General features: G+C 49.6%; 1 pseudogene; it reads left to right on the forward strand.

Moving 5' to 3' along the window:
* Positions 1-7,246: 7,246 nt before the first annotated feature.
* On the forward strand, positions 7,247-14,086 carry LOC120843971 (annotated as a pseudogene).
* Positions 14,087-21,463: the final 7,377 nt, after the last annotated feature.

Below are 21,463 nucleotides of genomic sequence, written 5' to 3' on the forward strand. Positions count from 1 at the left end.
GGCATGCCCCGCAGGACAAAGTAGCCGTCAAGTTAGAGAAAGTACGTGCGGCAGGAAAGGGATGCGGCCGCGGATTATCGAGTTTGCGGGACGCATTTCATAGCGGCGAACGACGGCACTTCTCTACCGTTGTTTACGTTCGCGCTCGCCTTTGCATCGGCTTTAGCTCGTTCGTGGTTTATATGGCCTTTGACCTTCGTTGCATGACGCCGTTTTCACGCTTCGAACGCACCTTCGGAACTCCCGGCCGAGTCCGGGCGAGTGTCGCGCCGCGAGCCCGGCCCGACAGCGATCGGTCGGCGGCGGCCCCCTTGTCCAAGCTCGCCGAGCCGCCGCCGCCGGGTCATCGGTTTGTGCCGTCCGCGATACGATAACCTTTACAAGGAGCGAAAGTATGCAGGTGAGCCGGTTAGGAAACATAAAACCCTGAGACAATGAGAGTTTCTTGTCCGTTATTTGATTTATCCTTGTCTCAGGGTTCAGGTAACATTGCGTTGTTTACTAGTATTTCGCAAAATCGTAACAATTTTTCTACAAGCGACTCCTAGAGCCGCTCGTCAAATTATGAAGCGCGCAATTAAGCTTTTTCTTTTTTTGGCGACACGGCATCCCTTTGCGTCAAACTTCGTCGGCGGCATTTCGAAACTTTCTGCTCGTAGCGCAATCGCACCAATGCCAAAAAATTCCGCACGTACTGGATAAACGTTATCATCGTAGACTTAGCACGTTTTTCTAAGTTCAATGTATTTTTGTGGAAAATATGATGCATGTTAGCGCATGTCCGGGCCGTTAGCTGCATCCTACGCCTTGGTAAGCGCATCCGCGCGGTGTGAAGTCAACCACCAGTATGGTGCGGGGCCCCGTCCTTCCCTAGATGTTCCCTAGCGTGACGTCACTTGCAAGGCATGTATATATAACAAACGTAAGTTATGGTGTCTAGCTCGTTATTAGTCCCTTAAGCCCTAAAATTGAGATTTTACTTAAATCGAATTGTCCTGAAGCTAAAGTACAGAAGCTTTTCTCACGCAGACTGTCGCCCTTCACAGGTTCCACATTTTCTGCTACCAGTGCTGCATCTTCCACTGGACAGACATTCGAATGCTTGCTTTTACTCCTGTTTTCCTCTGTTGTCAGAGAGTCCAGTTGCAGGGAGTTTGGAGGCTGAGGAAGGTTTTGGGGACCTGCGGCAGTGACTCTTAAATGGAAATGACAATTCAAACAAAACGGTGTATTTTCCGAATACCAAAGGCTGGAATAAAGAATGTCAGGGAAAAGTATAAACATTCCAAATTACGGCACTATTGATGTGCATATTTGGGGCAGTTTACTACATATCATAGAGGCAACTGGGGGAAATTCGGCCGTTTTTGCTGCTACCATACAAACTAATTTCCAGTAATTGTGAATCCTCTAAGAAATATGCCTGCATACGCGTATAAACTATATAATTAATTCAGGAAGAAGCTACATTTATGTAAAACAACCCTGTTCCATGAGCACTTCAAATATCATCAGACGCAGGGCCTTTAAAACATCTGCGAACCCGCGCATGCAGAGTGGCAGCGCAGAGTCGGGGTCGCGAGCTAATTTGCCGACCACCGAAAGGCCCATGATATAAAGGCCGCTTCAGATGCCTTGAAAGCGGGATGTAATATCGTCCTAAATCATGAACATGCAAGGAACAGAATTCCAGCGTCTGAAACACTTGCGTCACCGCTTCAGCGACCCCTCTCAAGATTGCCTTGCGTCGTGTGGACGGACGGGGAGGTTCATCGGCGTAATTGCCTCCGCCGATAGTTTTCGGGATTTGAAACCCAATCTTAAAGGTAAGAGGGACAAGCAGGCTTATAAAATGTACGGAAGCACGTTAATATCGGCCTAACTCAACGTCTTGTACACCGGGTAAACGAAGTCCGGCTCCTCGAAGAGCTTGCGGCACACAACGCCAAACCAGGAAACCGGTGCTGGGAAGCGACCCGATGCGAGATCGCGGAGCGGGGTACTCGCCCTGACGTCACGGTACACCTCACCCAATCAGGGCGCGGCGACCGCAGCGACGCTTGTGTTCGCTCTCGGGGCTAATATACGCATTTGAGCATTTGACCGCAGCGCCCTCTCGTTTATAAATATTGAGTCAATGCATGCAAAGTTTAACACGATTATATACGCATTTGACCGCAGCGCCCTCTCCTGTATAGACGTTGAGCGGCTACATGCAACGCTTCATCCATGACATCCCCAGCTCTTGAGTTACTACCTCATCCCAGAGCCCCCTACTCGCCCCGCAGTCGTGGCCGAGTGGTTAAGGCGATGGACTAGAAATCCATTGGGGTCTCCACGCACAGGTTCGAATCCTGCCGGCTGCGCAAACTTTTTTTTTCTTTTTTTAGGAAGACGGATGGGATGGCAATCGATGTGAGCACGGACGAGGGACAAGGCTAGACTCTAAGGAGCTTTGCCCCTAAAACTTCGCGGAACGCATCTGTGACGCACTACAACGTGAAGAAAAGCGACCCTCCTGCAAGTGCGGTCGTATAACACGCAGCGAAGTCAGGTCACTGCGTGTCTTTCGACAAAAGCGAGATCCTCTTCCGAGAGCAACACTGGCAGAAACGTCTGTATCTAGAATCCTGGTAGATCCAGAACACAAAAGAAAATATGAGAAGGTCGTTGGCAACTCTGCCAAACTTGTAAATCTTAGGACTCTCACACAGCGTGAAAAAAAATATAAACAGCGCTCTATTACATCTACCTCACAGTCACACGTGACAAAGCGACCGAGTTGTACCCAAACTGTCGGGAATATTCATAAAACTTTGCGGTGAGTTTCGATTCCTTGTAATCTTTTTTTATAATCGGACAGATTTCTGTTGATGTTGTTTACCTTTAAGCCTTTAGGAGTGAGCCTTTTTCATACAAAGAAAGAACCAAGCGAGCGGCACATGGACTAGGCTCGATAAAGTAGGAAGAATGAACACGTGAATCCGCATGATTGGGCCCGTTTATTTGAGACCTGGCTTGAGTCACTGAATAGCTCCGCGGGGACTAGAACAAGCTCTGTGCCGACAGCCGGTTTTCGATTCTGCTGAATTTTTATTAGACCAAATTAGGTTTATATTATTCTCTCGAATCGTTTCAGTCTAACATTCAGTTTCGTCAGGCTTTCCCTGCACGTACATTGGTAAATTTGTGATCAAAACAAGAGAAGTGAGAAATGCCTGTAGGAACACGTTTGCGATAATTCCGGGTCATGGCCCGGTAGTGTTGGCGTTACCCTTAACGTTCATTTCCGTGAAGTATGTGTTGCGCGAAATAACGCAACACTCATGTAGAACGAAGTAAGAACATATGAGTTGCAGAGGCGGTAAGAAATATAGCGCAAGTCCTCAAGGAAGCTTTCGTCTTTTTAGTATCCGTTCACCGCAATTATTAACAAATTTTATGACTGTTTGATGATAACGCCCGGATGCGCACTACTCTTCTCGCAAAAGGTTTAATGACATGAATCAACTTTTATTTTCGACGCAAGGCTAACCTGGCAACGTTTGCGGCAAAAGTGATGCACAAAGGTTTCGCGCTTTGAAATCCGGGTTCCTTTCCTTGCTCGATTTTCGCTGGTGTTGTACGCAAACACGCTTGTTCTGAACGATAAGTTATCTGCTGTAAGGTTGTTATTTTAAAACAATTTCACTAGACATACACGCAGAAGGCTGTACCAAAAGGATTGACGTTCTGCGAGGTCTGAAGCTTCGGGAATGAGTACAGCTATTAATTTATGGAGTGCCAATGACACGTACCTTTTTTGTTTCAGGAAGCTGCACTTGAACCATTAGAGGTCCCAAAGTCTTAGTAGGGCATTCGCTGATACATTTCACTCCCGTCGGACCCAGAAGGTAAACTTTAAATGGCTGTTCCTTGGTGGTGGAAGCCGTCACAAAAGTGTCCTTGCCAAGCTCTTTAGGGATCGCGAAGGGTATTCTTTGTACCGACCTTATGGAGTCCAAGTCCACAGTAGTCTCCACCAGCTGAAAATCGAATGCGCCCAATGAGTCAGCAAAGCATTCAAGCGATAGAAAATTCACACAGGCCCTGTGATCTTTGTGCTAATCTAAGGATTTGGTGTCAGGCTTCCACAGAACGGAAGTAAGAGAAAATCAGAAAACACCATGATGCCATGAAATGAAAAGCGTTAGCCCGAACGACGCTCGAAACTAATATCTGAACCAGACACTTGGGATTGCTTACAACCGGAGAGGCTAAAACTGGTTTTTGAGCCTCTTGTGACTGATTACGATCACCTGTGCAGCGGACTGTCACAAGAGGATTGAAACCAGTTGTTAGCCTGTCTACTCGTCAGCAGTGAAAAGTTTGTGAACAAGCCTTCATTGTGTTTCAGTTGGTGTTAAGCGCGAGACACTTGCGCGAAAAATCCATCCGATCCGACGTCCGATCTGGCAGTACGACTGCCTGATCCAAAAAATTTGGTCACTTCAGACGTCGGATCGGCGATCCGGCATCCGTCCAACGTGCCAGATAATTTCGGACGGCGGACGGACTGTCGGAAGCGTCCAGCCAATGACAGCGCAGCTAGCGCGAACGTCTTGATTACGTACTGGGTCTGGCGGGACGAACAAGAAAACGGGACAGGCGACGGGAAGCCGGACGAGTGGATCCCGGTGATTCAATCGAAAAAGATGGCCCCGGCAAAGAATCCACGCGCTAGCGAGAAAGAGCTCCTAACTTCGCTTGTGCGAGCTAAACCGTCATTATGGGACCAGAAATCTATGAACGCAGACCTCCGCCGGAGTGCTTGGATCTCCTGGGCGGAGCCGAAAGCATCGTCGTGTCGCATGCAAGGTAGGAAGCGTGTGTCTCAAACTGTCCCTTACGGCAATTCGGAGCGGCGTTCGGACTGTCGGATCGGACGATTCTGCCATCCATGTGTCTCGCGCTCAAGTCGATGTTTTTATGGCGCGGCATGTGTGCCCGTTCGCTCATCAAATTCATTTTTCATGTAATGACAGCGCGTTAGCTTGGATAGCAATATGACTCAGAACGTCATCGCTTCTGTTCACTTACCTACCCTTCACTCCTTCCCTTATCTTGCAGGACATTGTTTAGACTGGAGCACATACACTGAGCTCATAGCCTTCAGACCAGTGCATCCGCGCGATAAGGAGGGCAGAATGTCGGGCCGGTCGACGCAGCTGAACTCGCAATTCGCATCGCGGCTGCGGAGTCGCAGCCGAGCTCTCAATGCCGAAGAACAGCCGGCTTCTCAGCTCGGTGCCCTCGCCGGGGCTGCGGATGCGACTCCTGCAGCTCGCGGGACGATGGAAAGCATGAAGCCCCAAGATACTCATGCACTAGACCACTCAGCCTCGAGTGGCGTCCTCGAGCCCGTGGAGACTGATCTCGAGACGTCGAACAGCTTCGCCGAGCTCTCCGAGGACGCCCGGGACCCCGAGGCTGACCTGACAAGGCTCTGCAACAAAGGGGCTTCACCCGCGGCTATCGCGGCACCCCTACATTGTGCGAAAACACACTCGGAACTTGGATGGGCGTACGTGTGTGGAACGAAGAAGAAGCTCAACAAGAAGCGGATCGGCGCTTCTCAGATTGACACGCGGCCGCCTGATAGACGTCGAACGACGCCCATACCAGCCAACGAAATCAAGATCACCCTCAGACCCAACCAAGGACTAGCGCTCGGGCAGGTAGGAAGCATCGAGCTCGGAATAGCGATTATTACCGAGGTTGGAAAACCACATATCTGCGGAAAGAACGACTTCACTGCTTACATCAGATATGGCTCCAACATCGTCGTGATCAGCACGGCGAGAACGGACACCGCCGAGGAAATCAAGAAGATCACAAGACTCTGCCTACGTGGGAGGCTCCACGAGTTCAACATCCACGTCGTCATGGACGGTACCATGAAGGGAGTCATCCACGGAATGTCGGCAGGCACCAAAGAAGAAGAGCTTATGGAGTTTCTCGACACCAGGAACGACAGTAACAGGATCGTTCAGGCGAGAATGATGGGAAGATCAAAGACAGCTCTGCTGACTTTCATTGGAGACAGACTACCCAAGGTAGTCTACGGCATGGGCACGATTATCTCGGTAAATCCGTATGTCCCCACGAGACAAGTGTGTTACAGCTGCATGAAACCGGGGCACAGGATCGACGTTTGTCCATTTCCAGACGTAAAAGCTTGTCAGAGGTGCAGCAAGAGGCAGCCTGAAGAAAACCACATGTGCGTCCCCAGATGCGTACTATGCGGGGGAGAACACGTCACCGGGGACAAAGAATGCAAGCAAAAGTACAAGGCGAGGTTCCAAGCAGGTAGCCACCAGCAAGGAATGAGTCAACGAAAGGAGGGAGAAGAGAGAAAGGAAAGGAAGTGGGAGCCGGCACCCGAGACACGACGCAATGAAGTCATCCGAAAGAAGTATTCAGAAGAGTACTATCCGCAGCTACCAGCCAGCCCGTGGGCAGCAGCGGCAACGATGACGACGGCAACCATGGGAAAAGGCCCAACTGAAGAAACAAGGAGGCTACGGGCCCATCTTGGAAGGAAAGAAGCTGAGGTGGAGAAGACGAAGGATAAAATGGCTACCATGAGAAACGAAATCCGGCAACTCAGGAACGCGCTCAAGACGCAAACGGAAAGAAAAAACAGTGAGAAACCGGCATACCGAGCAAAACCGAAACCAAGAGGCGAAACACCGGTACCCAAGACTCCGAGCAACGAGGCGCAAGAGATGAAACAAGAAATGATAAAAGAACTGAAACAGGAGATACAAAAATGGATGACCGACATGTTCAAGAACCTTCAAATTGGAAGGGGGGCAGAAGAAAACCCACCCAACAAGAGGAGAAAAAACCCCTACAGCAAGGACGAATCAAACTATGAGAGCTACTCGAGCTCGGTTGTAGACATGGAAAAGACGCAACATGATTACTACTAAGCGCAAGGGAAAGATCAGAATATCACAGGCACCTACAATCATCTGACAATGGAACTGTAGGGGACACAAACAGAAGCAAAGCAACTTCAACTTTCATATACAAAACCAAATCATCAGACCAAATATTATTGCACTTCAAGAGGTCAGCGGAGTACCTAAGATCTCGGGGTACGTCACCTTGGTCAGCCAAAAAAATAAGCCAAGAACGGCGACTCTGATAAGCAAGAACCTCACAGCCATAGAGCACAAGCTCAAGGAGCAAGGGGTGGAACATGTTCTACTCGAAATCATACCCAAAAAAAAAAAAGAAAGACAAGAGTCTACTCGTGTTAAACGCACACAGCCCGCCGAGATACGTCGCCCAGGACTTCAGGTCCCTGTTCCGAGAAGCGAGCAAGATCGTTGGAGGCAACGCACTCGTATTGGTCGGCGACTTTAACGCGAGACACACGAGCTGGGGGTACCAAGAGGACTCGAAGAAAGGAAAGCAACTGGCAGCAGCGATCGACAACGAAAGACTGGAGATCATCAACGACCTACTCAGACCCACACGCACAGGGAACAGCATCAACAGAGACACTAACCCAGACCTCACTATGATAAAAAATCTGGACCAGCACAAGGCTACCTGGAGGAATACCGAGGAAACGATCGGCAGCGACCACGCAATCATAGAGATAAGTGTGGAAGCGAGCACTAACAGACGCAAGATTGGCGCCTCGAAAATGACCAACTGGAACAAGTTCAGACACCTCGGACCGGAAGGAGGTATTTAGGACCTGGAGACGTGGGTGGCGGAGCTACAAGCCACCAAAGCTCACTGCACCAAGGAGATTAGCCTAACCGAGGCCATACCGGGGGTGGATACGGTGCGTATCCACCCCCGGTATGGCTGTGGGAAAAGAGAAAGGAAATAGTCAAAAGGTGGAAGAAACAAAAGCACAACAGAAAGCTCAGGCTCCGCATCTCGGTGCTAAACAAACAGACCGAAGAATACGCCACGCAATTAGCCCAGCAGAACTGGGACCAGAAATGCTACTCCCTCCAGGGAACTTTGGGACTTGCTCAGACGTGGAGACTACTACACCATCTGGTATCCCCAGCGCAAACCAAGTCAGAAGGATGCAAAACGACCCTAAAGATCGTCCACTCCTACAAGGGAACTGACGAGGATCTACTGAAACAGATCAAAAAGAAATATATTGGTGAGCCTGTACCACCACAAGACGAGGCGAGATGTATACGGTACACGGGAAGAGCCAACGAGAAGCTGGATCGGGAGTTCGAGGAGGCCGAAATGATCACAGCTGTACAAGACGCAAAGAATACTATCCCGGGAAGCGACAAAGTCTCCAATGCCATGCTCAAGAACCTGGGCTGCGAGCAGCAAACGAACTTAACCAACTTCTACAACAAAAACTGGAACCAGGGAACCCTACCCAGAGAATGGAAGAACTCTGAGATAAAACTCATTCCGAAACCTGGAAAGATCCCGGGTATAGAGAACATGAGACCCATCTCTCTCACGTCGAACATCGGCAAGCTCATGGAGAGTATGGTGCAGGGAAGGCTCGTGAGACACCTCGAAGAAGAGAACCTGATGCCCGACACGATGTTCGGATTCAGGGCCCGCCTAAGCACCCAGGACGTGCTTCTACAATTAAAGGAAGAAGTACTTGGGGACAACAACATCCCCAAGTACGGCGAAAACATCGTGATGGCCTTGGACCTAAAAGCCGCTTTCGATAATGTTTCGCACAAGGCAGTATTAGAGAGCCTCAACAAGATCAGCTGCGGTGAGAGAACCTTCGAATATGTCAAGACGTTTCTCACGGACAGAACGGCAACCATAACCATCGGCAACGTAAACTCGAAAGAAACTAGCGTCCCCAACAGAGGCACCCCGCAAGGTGCGGTCCTATCGCCGCTGCTGTTCAACCTGGCACTCAGGGACCTGCCGGTGGAGCTAGAAAAGATTGAAGGGATAAGACACGCAATTTATGCTGACGATATCACGATCTGGACCACCGAAGGATCCCTCGGCGAGAAGGAAGAGAGACTCCAGAGAGCCGCAGACACGGTCCATGTGTACGTGAAGAGCCGCGGACTGAGGTGCTCTCCAAAGAAATCCGAAATTATAAGGATTCACAGGAATGGATACGACCGAGGAGTACCCATTAATGTATCTCTGGACGGACAAGACATACCCGAGGTCAAGCAGTTGAGAATCCTGGGCATGTGGATCCAGCATAACGGGAAAGCCACGCGCACCATACAATTACTACAGAAAACAACTGAACAGGTGACAGAGATGATCACTAGGATCACGAACCGGAGAAGAGGGCTCAAGGAAAAGGACGTCATGAAGCTTATACAAGCACTGGTTATTAGCAGAGTAGTGTACAGTCTACCTCGACATGAAAGAACAAGAGCAGGTCGAAGCCCTCATCAGAAAAACATACAAGATAGCGCTCGGGCTTCCGCAGAACGCCCCTACTGCAAAACTAGAACAAATGGGGGTGCACAACACCTTCCAGGAACACAAGGAAGCCCTACTGATGGCACAACGAAGCAGACTAAAGAAGAGCGGGACTGGCAGACAGCTTATACAAAAGCTCGGGTACGGCGACTGTACAGAAGTTATCCAAAATTCCAGGGAACTGGGCGCCGGAGTCAAGGGAACCTACATAGTTAGGCCCATACCGAAGCACATGAACCCCATCATGCACCGGGGAAGAAGAAGAGCAAGAGCGCAATACTATGAGCGTGAAGGCAAAGACAACGAGACATTCGTATACGTGGACGCAGGGGACTACCGCCGGGATGCCAAGGTAGCTGTGGCATATCCAGCTGTTCCATCAAGAACGCCAGCATGGAGGGGGCGAAAGAACACGCCATCGCCCTCGCCATGATCCACGGCTACAGGACAAAGAAATCCTACACGATCCTAACCGACTCACAAAATGCCTGCAGGAACTACCTGTGGGGTTTTATCAATAAGACATCAGCAGCAGCCCTAGAACGCGCCTGGAAGGAAGGCGTGATCCACAAAATCATTTGGATCCCAGGGCATGAGGGATTGACCGGTAACCTGATCGCAGACGCCGTCGCTCGAGCATACACCAACCGAGCGGCGGAAGAAGCGAGCGGGCCAACGGAACCAGTACCTCAAACCTACAGCAGCGTACTCAACTACTACAAAGCGGGGAGAATGAGTCTCCCACCCCCGCACCCCAAGCTCAGCAGAAACAAGGCCGTCAGGTGGCGACAGCTGCAGGCGGGAACCTTCCCCAGCTTGCTACGCTTCCACCACATAAGCCCGGAATCATACTCGGACAGGTGTGCCTGGTGCCAAGCCAGGGCGACCCTCTACCACTCCACGTGGGAATGCACCCGAAACCCCACACTTCCTACGGTACAAGACAACAGTCGGCAGCAGTGGGAGGCCAAGCTAGCGTGCAGCGACCTGGAAAATCAGGAATTCCTGATTGAAAGGGCCTGCAAGGCGGCGGAAGCCAACGGCATCCTGGACTAAGGAAAACCGACCACTAGCTTTTTTTTTTTTAACCCAGTAAACGTTTTCTGATCTGATCTGATGTCGGGCTATCGCTTCACGGGTGTCCCTTCGACACACTGGTTGACCGTCGAGTTCAACATTTTGGAGTCCTGGGCTCAACACTCCTTGAGGGATATTAAACGTTTCGCTCTTTGTTTTCACTTTATTCACTTATCGCTCTCCCGTGAATGCGTTTTGCAGTATAGATCAAACTTTTACGGGGAATGCTAAAAATTTCTATCCAGTTTTTAAAAACCGCAGAGGTGTTTAAAAATAATACCCTACTAAAAGCTATATAACGAGAAAAAGCTAGCACGAATAGAAGTGGCGTTAATGTTAAGCCCGATTCATATGCTTTTGTTTTCGGAGCTGTGACGTTGGGCACCGCAGCTTCTACCACGCTTATCGCTGCCGCACAAGCGACGTGACATCAAGATCGAAAGTAAAATCGCACCATGTGAAACGGGCGTAACACGACAAACTTAAGGGGGATTCAACCGCTCGTCACTCAATGAGTAAATTTCGCTACACAAACCTGAGTTTGAGGAATGCGCAAGAGTATTCATTCTTTTGGGGCTTACTTATGAAGACGTAATGAAGGTCGTGCGGCCCTTAGATTTTTCGTTAAGTGCGCTAGAAAGTTTTAATACAATCCAGAAATATGACCGTTTTGACTGTTTCGAGCGCGTTTTTAGGCATTTTTGAAAATACATTTATTTAGAAGACGAACCGGACAAAACGCTCGGCCGTACGCACTAGGGGTGCCTCTAATCTTAATTTTAAGACCAAGACGAGAAAACAAAATAATGTTGTATTTTCGTATGTGTGTAAATAAAATCACCCCGTTAATTTTATTTCCAACCTGTTTAAACGAGATGATGACACAAGTACTAAATGCCTCATAGCGGAGATTGTCTTCTTGTTGCTGTTTTTCTCTCGAGTTCCAATTCGACCGCGATGTCTGATTGCTCGGAATCGGTAGCACGAGTAGCGAAAGCTCGCGCTGTAAAGCTCACTGATCGTACATTCAATCACCCGCCGCTCTCCATTTCAATTTGGATGAACATCGTACCGGCGTTCTGTCATGTGTCACTATTGACCCCGTAAGTGATGGCGTCACAACATGGCGTCTGGGTCCAAACAAACCGTTGCTAGGGACGTTGCTATGGCCTAATGCATGGAGACTCCACATGAGGCTAGATTTTTGCTTACAAGTAAGTAAAGAAATTTTTTAAGCAACCTAACTTCTTGATATCTAATTATGAAGATGTTCTTGTCGTCTCAGTGTCGTATTGCAACGATAAAAGCCATTTCTGAAGCATTACACTCCGCTTTGCTTTGGTAGCAGACGACACGATAGATTTTGTGGCCTTTGTTGCGGCGGGCGTCTTCATTGAATTGCGGCGGTAAACAAGCGACGAAAACAAGTGCATTGCCGTGGCCGTAGAGGCCTCCGCAGTGTGCGTTTCTTTTTCCTTTTTCCGTGAAGAACCCAGCTGAGTTCAGAGGGGTTAAAATGCCGTAAAATCAAACCACGTCATGCAGATCATTTACGACGACTACCTGAAGTGCATTACCGGCGTAATGCAAGCCAGTATGAGAAACAAATCGTACGCCGTCAAAGTAATTCGTTTATTATTATTATTCAGGTTCTCAGGTTATTAAAGGATTCTATGTCTATCGCGACCAATGCGATCTTTTAGCAGACGATCATCTCGATTGACGCCCGGACTTTCAATATACCGTTTGCATCGCACCCCACTGTGAATTCTTTGAAGTTATTGAAAATCATTATATTTAAAACAAATGCAATATCAGAATATCGTCCTTATTCACACGATTCAAACGACGGCGCCGGCTTGGCCTGCCGGCGTGTGGCAGACTGCATACTTCTTGCATTCGTCGCCTGCTGCAGGCATCTTGAGGACCGGAAGTTGCAGTCGTAAATATTTCAGAAACAAGCGATTACCGGCACACTTCTGTCGAAACATATATGACATTCAAGCTTTCTATATCGGTGATTTTAGAAATTTAAATCTTACCCCTGATTTTTGAACGGTCGGGTTTTCGTAGCGAAACCTAGCCACATGTATTTGTCCAGAACAACGACCCTAGCAACGGTTTGTTTGGGCCCATGGCGTCACACTTACGGACTCAATTGCGTGGTGCACGTTAAAGACGTCAGACAAGCAGCGGTATACTGCACTGGGTTTCATCTCCAACGAAGACACCAGACGCCCTCGGGGTTGACTAACTTCCCGCTGTAGTATAAATGTACACATAACAAAATATCAATTTATGGCTCCGTTGGTTGGCATTTTTTGAACGTTGCAAAACAGAATAACTAACGTGCTCATTAGTGACCGAGCTGAGGTTCCCCAACTTTGTCGCGAAGCTGCCACACACCTGCGATCAATGTACTGTGATGGCTAACAGTACATTATCAGTGCCCCACATTATATCGCACTGTATTATCATTATCACCCCCTATACGGGCCTCTCCGGCATTTATTGTACGCGCCACATGCCTCTCTGTGGCACCTGCTCTTATGAGCACAAATAAAAACAAACCTACCTACAAACGAATACCTTGGTTTTATGCGTTACATCAGTGAAAGCGATCGTGTTCCTTGATGACACGGGGGAAATATCGATGCTTGCAAGCTCTGTCGAAACTAGATTCTGACGAACAATTAATGCAGTGCATAATAGGGTGTTTAAATACCCATACACACAGTTGCGTTTTAGTGCATTTGACTGCGCTGCGTCAAAAAAACAGAAGCGAGTTACCTGCCCATCTATGCTTCGTATAAAGCGTGGAAGAGTATCTTGGCACGCGACATACGAAGCAGGGATGTCCTGGTTTTTCGCTGCTGCAATGCAGTCAAGCACACACAAACGCTCTCAAACACAACTGTTTATGAGCCTTTAGAAGATCGTTACCGCTGCCTACCACTAAAGCCCCTTCATGTTCTAAAAGTAGCGCAAGGTGCGTCGATGCAAGAGGCATGTGCTAAGTGCAGTTCTTGGGAAGATCATGGCGACACAGCGCAGCACTGAGTTAGATTTCAGACGCCGTGTTCTTCCCAGAAGTGGCGCGCGGCACGTATCTCGAGTATTTCTACAACAATGAATGGCGCCGCTTTTCCCGGGCTTTACCGATTGCGGCCACGTTGTACAGTTGTACTGCTGTATGGTACAGGTTGTAACAACGTGTAACACTCCATCTGGGAATTCTCCTCCCCCACCCCAGGGAGGGTATCACCCCCTTCCTTTTCCCACCTTTACCTCCAGGGAGGTGGCCCCATCCGGCACAAAGCTTGGTGACCAGCAGTGACTGGTTGAGCGAGCCCGCCGGATCTGGGCGGCCAACCGAGCCCTGCAGTACTAAGGACATTGACCAGGGACCGCAAGGTCCTTTCACTTTTCGATATTAAGGTTTACGGTGATGATTGACAGAGCATGCTTTGAAAAAGCGCGAGCTCCCGGTTGTACTGCCGCTCTGGGCAGTTGCGGGATCGCTATGCTCATGCCCAAGTCCAACGAGGGTTACTAATAGAAACAACCAACACCGACACGCCTTAAACAAATGAATCGCGCACTCCAATGTGTATTTGACAGGCTTACGTGCTTACTTCAAAAGCACCGAGACACAGCTGAGAGACTAGTCTGCAGCTGAGAGACAAGTCTACAGCTGAGAGACAAGTCGCCCGCCTCAACTGGCGACTTGTCTCTCAGCTGTAGACGAGCAATATAGCCAGTGCAGTACAACCGCTAGCCTAGAGTATTTAGCCTGTACCACGCAGTAGTGATACACGACCGCACGCAACGATGCTCATCCAGATCGAAACGGGCAGGGGTGGGGATTGAACCTAGGATCCCTGGATTCTGCAGCGCGAGCTTTCACTCCACGTGCTCCGAGCTGGTGTGTGCTAGTGTGCGCTAGCTCACGCGGCTACCGATCCCCCTTTGGACTAAAGCATTTCGATGTGTTTGCGTGTGTCTTGTGAGTAGCGTTAAGTGCGCCAGTGCACGAGGCCCGTGTCTCGAGCGGCCCTTAAAAGCAGTTGTCGGCGCAGCACTGAAATGGGCGGCCCTTGGAAGCGAATGACAGCGGAGCACCCGCTCCTGGCGCGTGTCTTCCGCGTTTCCACAAAAATGGTTGGCGGTACTTGTGAGCGTGAATTTTATCAAAGGAATTTAGGGTGCACTTGCCAGCAGCACCTTCAAATTTAGGAATCTACAAGGAGAGTAGGCCTCCTGGAGTGCAACATGGCTTTGTGTAATTGAATGGTTCTTTTTCGGTGGCAGGCAGAGTGACGTAAAATGAGTGAGTGAGTGAGTGATTTATTTGCACTTAAATTGGTACGCACACGGCGGCGTGCCAGGCAAAGCAGATAGGCAAAAACCCTCACGCGTGTGCGTCTGCCAGCCTGCCGCCGTGTGCGTTCGGAGTTATAGCACTACCCAAGCTTTAGAAGCATTAAAATTATGATGGAAGTGATGATAGAGGTGGTGGTGATGACGAGGATATTGCTGATGACGATGGCGATGGTGATGATTATGATTCAAGAGGAAGAGGGGGTGAGGGAGTGAAGATCATGATGGCAGCTGACGCGAAGGCATTAGTCTAGGGAATACCTTGCAAAGTTCCCGGGATTCACCGTGTGATGTTGGCAGAGGGCTACGAGAAGCTAATGGTATGGTCAAAAAGTCTCTAATGGCGGCAGGCAGCAGGGATTCGGTGTGACGAACAGTCCTGCCTCGAAGAAGTTCGGGCTGATCTGCTCTTCTACCGAGACGTACGGCTGCCGATAGGCGAGTCCCCGAAAGAGATCCGTCAAGCAATCGGCACAGCACGCGAACTCGAGAAATCCGCCGTCTCTGATCGAGGGGCCGCCAGCCAAGGGTTGTGAGCCCCGTGTGGTGCGGCACGTCGGTCGTGCCAGGGGACCAAGCGCAGATTTTGCGGGTTGCGCGGCGCTGCACACTCTCCAGTCTCTCGATTAGGTGTTGTTGAGGGGGAGACCAAACTGCAGAGCAGTATTCCAATGAAGGCAGGACTAAGGATGTATATAGTGCCTGCAGGACCGCCGGCCCACCTGGCCTTGCGACACGGGTGATGAAGCCAAGCGTCCTGCGGGACTTCGCGATAACGCCGGCAATGTGTGCGGAAAAATCCAAGTTTTGGGAAAACGTGACACCCAAGATGGACAGGTGGTCTGATGCGGGTAATGGAGTGCCTTCTACTGCATATACAGGGCTTGTCGGTTTTTTGCAGTTTGAGAAACCTATCACGGAACTCTTTGATGCGCTCAGGCTTAGGTGTTGTCTCGAGATCCATCTCTCTATATCTTCTAGATAGCTTTGCAAGTGACGTGCGTCAGACTGGGACGAAATTGTCGTCGCGATCGATGTATCGTCTGCGTATTGCACTAGAATACACTTGTCGTTGCGTGGCTTGTCGTTCACGTACATGAGAAAGAGCGTCGGAGCGAGGACAGAGCCCTGTGGCACTCCTGATGAGATGACACTCTCTGTAGACATGCCCCACAGTACACAACTTGTTGGCTGCGATTCCGCAGAAACCTTGATATCCAGGTGAATAGGAAACCGTGTATGCCTGCGTGTGTGAGCTTCTGAAGCAGGAGATTAATGTCGAGCGTATCGAACGCATTGCTTACGTCAAGTTGGATTAGATCTGTCATGGTTTGATCATCCATGTGATCACTGATAAAATGGGTAATAGTTGCCAGCTCTGATTCGCAGCTGCGACCTCTTCGAAAGCCGTGCTGACTGTCGGGGAGATAGCCGGATTCTTCAAGGTGGTTGAGAAGCTGGCCGTTAACTATCCTTTCAATTGTTCGACAGACAATCGAGGTGATTGACACAGGACGGTAATGTTTTGGTTAATTCGTCGGCTTTCCTTTTCCTTTGTGTAGCGGAGTGACCAAAGCTCGTTGCCACGTTCCTGGCACAGTACCGCTGTCGAACAGCCCTTGCAGAATCTGGCACGTGGTCGGCAGCATTAGCGGACAGAGCCGTTTGAACCACGTCGGCGCGATACCATCTGGACCGCAGCTGTGAGAGGGCTTGATTTTGGAGAGCGCCTCCTGTAAAGACTCGGTTGTGAAGGACACAGTGTCAAGTTTCGACTGGGCGAGGCTTCCCACCTCGTTGTCGAGGGTCGCGCTGCGGAGGTTTCGGGGGCATCAGCGTAATGTTCGTTGAGCAAAATCAGTCCAGGGTGATTCGGGGGTGGGCCATTGTTGCTTATAGAGGAAAAGTGGTCGGCGAAAAGATTCGCGATCTCTTGTGGGGAGTCAGCCATCTTGCCGTGGACGCCGAAACATGGTCGCTGGAATGAATGGCGTAGGGATCTAGTGTAGTTCCAGGAGACTTTCGGATCTTTCTTAGCCCTTTCAACAATATCGCGAATGTAGTTTTGGTGGGAGATGTAGATCGTAGCCTTAAGTGTCCGTTGGTGATCTTTTGTCAGTTGTAGAGTGGCAGGACACTGGGATTGGCGTGCCCGCCGAAACAATGATCGCTTGATTCGCGCGGCCTTGGTGATGGCTGTGATCCACGGCGAGTGTTTTCGCTTTGATGAGCGGACGGAGCAAGGAACACATTCCTTCTGAATGGCGACCATGAAGTCACACCACAGGTCATAGTTGGATAGCCAGCCTTATCCTGTGGAGGTCATACACCACGGTGCCAGGTGGGCCTATTGCACCATATGATCAAAGTCAAGTTGCCGGAACCCCCCCAACATTCGAGCGTAATGCCCTGTGCGTGGCAAGGAGACTGCGTAGCGAAGTTCCACGGCTTTGTGGTCACTGCCGTGGAGGCCTTCCGATACGTCAACAGCTTCGAGGCTCGTCTGGTACGAAACGAGCACCAAGTCAAGAAAGCTTGGTGTACCGTCGTGGGTCGTATACGTTGGCTGTTGGCATGCTTGGGCCAGGCCAGCGGCGCTCATAGTCTCAAAGAGGACGTCGTCGGAACGGTCGCGAGGGACTGGGTCCCCGTAAGAAAGCCAGTCAATGTGTGCGTTGAAGTCGCCGAAAAGAAGTATGTTTGAGTAAGGTTTAGATGCGGCAGATTCCAGGGGTGTACTAGTAGTCTATAGGCTTCCTTTCGTGAAGCGGGCGCCCACAAGGATGGTTTCACGAGGGAAAAAAAACTCGACCAAAAGCGCTTCGAGGTCCTTGTGTTTGAGGTCACAGCGGCGATTAACGTGCATGTTCGATGGAATCGCCATTAGCACACCTCCACCTCTGCCACCTCTGTCCTTTCGAAACACGGTGTATGAGTCGAGAGGAAGTAACTCGCTGTCGGCGACACTCGCGTCAAGCCATGTCTCGGTTAGCAGGATGGTCGAATACGGTGGGAGGGAGGAAGCAAGTGACTGAAGGTCTAAAATCTTGTTTTTTACACTGCGGCAGTTATTATACCAGAAAGTGGAGGATCTGTTAATGCCCGTTGGCTTTGAGTGCACAGATGCATTGGGCGCACCGGTTGTGGCACTTGTGTCGATGCTAGAGGGGCTTGTGCATTCTGATAGCTCAAAAAACGAGTCGTGAAAAGCGGGCAGTTGGCACGAAGCACAAAACCAAGACTCTGTTGACGCTGACAGTCGTCGGTACACAGGAAGGGGCATGAGCTCGCATTTCCGGTGTGCCCATCGTCCACAGCCGTCACATCGAAGAGCCGCCACGTTGGCAGATACCAGCCTTTCACATCGGCAGCAGGTGCGCCTGGGACCATTGTTGGACGCGATATCACCAGAGAGGACAAGGCACCAGATGGCAAGATTCTGGGTACTGCGGCAGGAGAGTAATGAGAAAGTCGGGAGACGGCGTTCATGATGTATCTGGGCACAGAGCTTCGCCGGCACACCAGTCGACATTGGTCCAGTGGAGGTCCGGCGCAGAAGAGCGCTGATCCAAATAATATCTTCGTTGAAATGTGTAAGGGAGCCGGCGCGTGTGCTCGCACTTTGTTTAAATGAAGCGACAGCACCGAGCAAACCGGAGTGAATTGCTGAAATTACTGCGAGCCCCAATACGAAGCGTTGGAATGGCGACATCTTGTTAGTTGGCGAGGCTAAAAATACCACCTGGGTTGGGGTTATTCGTCAATGGTCTCGCTCGTCAGGCGTCGCAAGATGTTTAGCTCACCACAAAGAATGTATAGAAAGGAGGGAATGGGCAACCCTATCCGGGAACCGAGGTTATTGAAAACGGTGGTGGTCCCGTCTTGATCGAGGACCGATTTTGTGATGTCGCCAGGGCTTGAACTTGCGCTTCGGATTGCTTGCTGATTGTATTTGGGCTTTAACTAGGGTGAAATCTAGTGAAAAATGGGAGAGCAATCAGAAAGACGATTGCTCTCGGTGACCTCTTGTTCTTGCCATACCCATTGCCAATGTTGTCAGCTGCTTTCAGGGTATCGGAACAAAACGAAAACCAAAAACGAAAAACGAAAAAAACGATATTTTTTTGGCGGAACGGAAACGTAATCGAAACGTTATTTATTATTTTGTTCCGGAGTGAAACCGAAAAATTTTCTTATCGGTTTTCGGTTCAAGGGAAAATATCAGGTATTTCAGTAATTCGTTTCACGCAGCGAAGAGACTGCCGTTGGTTTGTACCATAATTAAAGAGAAGACAAGCAAGCCATCGCTCCCGCGTCTAAACTCCGGGCGAACAAGCATAGCAAAAACAGACAAAATATACAACGAGAAACAAAAAACATGACTCAAGGCGCCATTGCTTCCCACCAATGAGAGCGCGGTGGCGCGACGCCTCCACACGCTCGCAATGCACTCCTTGGCACTTGCGCCCTCTCCCTCCATGCTTTCTTCGGACGACACAGACAGACGACAGATCACGGCAAGCGCGGGAAGTTTTTGACCCGGCGTTGTAGAAATCCATCTTTTGTTTTTCTACGGATACGGCAGTCTGACACTTTGTTGCAAAAGTGCACTTCTTCATCCCTATGGGCCTTCAGGGCCTTCTTGGCGCTGAAATTTATTTTAATCGGACCAGAGGTCCTGCCTTTCACCGAGCACACTTGATGACGTGCTGCTTCTGAGATCATGCTCGGTGCCTTGATCATGATCTCATTCTCAAGGCTATGAACATGATCTCAGAAGCAATGTCGTTTCCGCGGATTCCTCTGGAGCGCCTGAATTATCTATTTTTGTGTAAAAATAAACGTTACGTTCCTTTTAATTTTTGTTGGGATTTTTTTTTTTTTTTTTTTTTTTTTATAGAAAGAAACCGTTACGAACCGTTACGGAGCATTATTTTTTCGTTCCGGAGCGGAAACGGAACGGAAATTTTTCGTATGGAACGAAAATGAAAACGGAACGAAAAACATTTCGTTCCAACACCCTGGCTGCTGGGCATTTGGCGCGCGATTGTGGATGAGTATACTCTGTTTCACCTTATGATGTACCGCAGGAAAGGCTACAAGCGCGAGGTCCTTGCTCTAGGACACATCTCGGCGGCACAAACTCTCGTGCGTTAAGAGTAACTCCCAACGCTATGTGCTCGCGCTTCTAGCCTTGTCTGCGGTAGAAAATAAAGCGAAACGGAGTATAGTAGAGCCGCGCCAGTTGCATGGACAGAGAACTGCTTGGTACAGTTCACGGGTGGGAAACGGTTGCTTCTTGTTGCTTTCGACACGCCACGCAGAAGTGTGGACATCGCCGACCGTCGTGCTTTACTGCGCTAGTGGTCGCAGTTTCTTTAGCTGCTGCTTACTGTCTTTGAACTGCTCGCCGTAGAGATGGCGGTTTCTATAATGTCAGGACTGCATTGAGCTAAAGTTTTTCACTCAACATGACATTGTTGAGTACCACAACGAGTTTATTTCTTATTAGCTCTTCTATCTAGTTTCTGTAGTCGCACGTCTCTGTCATCTTGTAGAAGTCCTCGACACCGTCGTCAACAGTTTCATTTGCCTCTTATTTACGCCTGTGGAACGTGGCCCGTTCCTAGATAACGTTCGTACGCAGCAGGAAGTTTTTCGCGAATGCTCGCATCACGGCATCCTAGTGAACTTTTTCAATGCCCGTCAGTTTGAGCGAGGCGAGCACGTCTTCCGCCTTAATGTAGAGCTAAAAAGATAAAACTGCCGTAAAATAGTTCTGCAGATTTACATCACTCTATTGCTAACACGGAGGTAGAAAATACATTTTCGTGTATTCTACTGTTGTGTGAAGTGTTTGTTTAGTATATTGTGTAACTATAGCAACGTTCATACAAAGGAAAAAAAGAAACACAGATACCAGTGAACAAAAAGGGTACAAATAACACGGCCTATAGTTTCACCCTTCTTTTCAGATTGTCTTTGTGGTTTTAATGCAACCTAATGTATGCAATATTCATTGTATACATAATTCACAGCGCATTATGAGTTCGGCACGAGGATTGTTTTTATTGAGCTTGTTTTTTCGCTGCCGATACCGGCAACTTAGAGTTAGGCAGATATGACAACTTTCTCGTTATATTCCCCCTGTAGCCGAATGCTCTTGCACCATCGGTGCAGCAGTTTTTTAGCGGCCGGCCGTTACCATTTTTTAGTAGAGGGGCATACCCACGCCTGGGCAGCTGCATACAAATTATCAATGACTGCAAAATGGCTCGTCGGAAAAAAAGTCGAATTCTATCAGGCATCGGCTCATTACGGTGTCGCGTGCGTCCACGTGAAGTCGTGATTTGCCGGGTCCGATGGATCGAGTGATGCCATTTTTTGGACACGTCGTGGGATCCGCCGGAGGTTTGGTCCTGCTTGGGCACGACCCGACTTGCCCCCCCCCTCCCACCCCCCCTCCCCCCGTGTCAATGATGAGCCGGAAGAAGCTGTCCAGGCCGGGGGGGGGGGGGGGGGGGGTGACGCACTACTTAGAAGTGGCACCAGC

The sequence above is a fragment of the Ixodes scapularis genome, unplaced genomic scaffold, assembly GCF_016920785.2.
Source record: "Ixodes scapularis isolate PalLabHiFi unplaced genomic scaffold, ASM1692078v2 PGA_scaffold8__174_contigs__length_109621045, whole genome shotgun sequence".
NCBI classification, from domain to species: Eukaryota; Metazoa; Arthropoda; class Arachnida; order Ixodida; family Ixodidae; genus Ixodes; species Ixodes scapularis.